This window comes from Triticum dicoccoides, unplaced genomic scaffold (assembly GCF_002162155.2).
Source record: "Triticum dicoccoides isolate Atlit2015 ecotype Zavitan unplaced genomic scaffold, WEW_v2.0 scaffold67622, whole genome shotgun sequence".
Taxonomy (NCBI): domain Eukaryota; kingdom Viridiplantae; phylum Streptophyta; class Magnoliopsida; order Poales; family Poaceae; genus Triticum; species Triticum dicoccoides.
In genome coordinates this window covers 1-1,999 of record NW_021291129.1, presented here as the reverse complement: position 1 = coordinate 1,999, position 1,999 = coordinate 1, and the positions used below count along the sequence as shown (strand labels likewise).

General features: G+C 39.7%; 1 non-coding gene across 1 annotated transcript; it reads right to left on the bottom strand.

The window, feature by feature from the left end:
- Positions 1–38: 38 nt before the first annotated feature.
- On the bottom strand, positions 39–119 carry TRNAL-AAG. The gene has a single exon. It is a non-coding gene; the product is annotated as a tRNA-Leu (tRNA).
- Positions 120–1,999: the final 1,880 nt, after the last annotated feature.

The window sequence follows — 1,999 nt, the reverse complement described above, 5'->3', positions numbered from 1 at the left end:
ATGCTTTTTTAGAAGATATAAGTAGTAAAAAAATATCTTGACCAGAGTGGGATTTGAACCCACGCCCTTTCGGACCAGAGCCTTAATCTGGCGCCTTAGACCAACTCGGCCATCTGATCATTCTTGCTGAATTTTTACGTTTGCTCTTTAAAATACAGTACATGGTTCCAGGTAACTTCCATCAAGCCACAAACCGCCTCGCGTACGCAGGCCCAACCCAACAAAGGGAGAGCCAGAGTGGGCGTCCGGTTTATATGGTTAATACGGTTCGGTTTATTTGGTTTTTAATAATTTCGGTGTTGAAAAAAATGAAAACCAAAACAATCACACAAAGTTAAGAAACCAAACCATATTAACCATAATATATCGGTTCGGTTTCTTCTGTTAACCAAAAGACCGAAATACATGCACCTGTCAGTATAAGTGTAATGATTCATGAGCGCTGATTTGCATTGTATAGAATGCATAAAATAGTCACAAGAGCTAGCAACCTTAACATTAGGTAATGCTTTATTCGGTCAAGCAAACTAGTGAACATAATTAAGTGGAAAAATCACATGGAACATGCAATGTATTATGTACGGAAGAATATGTGTGAAGCCTCTAAACTGATCAGCTCATGCACTAAATGATACACTAGTACTCCCTCCGTCCCTGCCTAATTTACCTTTTGGAGAGACCTCTGCATGATGGAGTGAACATGGTATTACATGGGGCATCATACATATCGGTTTGTTTGGTTTATTCGGTTTTTGAGCACTAAAAACAGAACACAAACCAAACACCCAACAACCTTAAAAATTCCCGCTGAGCCAAAAACCAAACCACCGAATTAACCGACATATCGGTTAATACAGTTTGGTTTGGTTTGGTTTTTTGGTTTTCGGTTTAACCATGCCCACCCCTAGCCACATGCTTCCTAGACCAGCGAGGCATTTCCCTGCAATTCTGCCTCTTTTTCGCAGCGCCTTCCAGAAATTTCGATCTAGCACAACGAACCACCATGATTCAGAAATCATCAACTTTCCAAGCCAACTATACAAGTACCCAGGACAGTTTTTTTTGTTCGACAAAAGGAGCGCAGGCCCCCAGATGAAATTGATAACACTTGCAACGTTCAGCAAAATAAAACCTGACCATGGCCTCAAGGCAGTAATAAAAGCAAACTGAACCACCTCACACAGGAGGGATACACCAACAACGTAACGCTTAACCAGCTTCAGGAGAGATTTGCTTCAACAAAACTGCCCACAAGTGTATCATAAAACAGGAAACAAATGGAGAAAAAATTCAGACCTCGCATACAACGACAACCTCAACCCAACAAGGGGAGAGAGCCATGTACCAACCTCCGAGGCCACAGCGCCCGGCCAGGGTCCACGGACGAACGAGAGAAGACCGGCCTTTAGAGGCAATTCAGTTAGATAGTGATTTGACCTATGAAGAGAAGCCAATCAAGATTCTTGAGTTTTCTAGTCGAGTTACTCGCAGCAAGGTTATCAAGTGTTACAAAGTTCAGTGGAGCCAACATACCGAGGAGGAAGCCACTTGGGAACGAGAAGAAGATCTTCGCAAGGACCACCCAAACATTTTTGCTGACCAACCCGAATCTCGAGGGTGAGATTCATCTTAAGGGGGGTAGGTTTGTAACATCCCAATTTTCAATTTGGATGTTATACATGGATCATCATATGCATATCATATTTATTCTTGCATTTTTGTTGTGATCCTGGAAATCTTAAGCAACTTAAGGACCCAAGGAGAGAGTTGGAGGTTTCACAAAATTCATATTTGAATTTATTTCAAATTTGAAGATAGGATCAATTTGATTTTAATATTTTTCTCTCCAATTATTTCCAATATTAAAAATAAATGAGAGAAGATAATATGACTTCTTCAACCTAAGAGAAATATTGAAGAAAGAATTTTAAAGTCAAATTACTATTTTATTGGTATTTTATTTGCTATTTTATTTGAATTACAAAAATATTGCATTTTT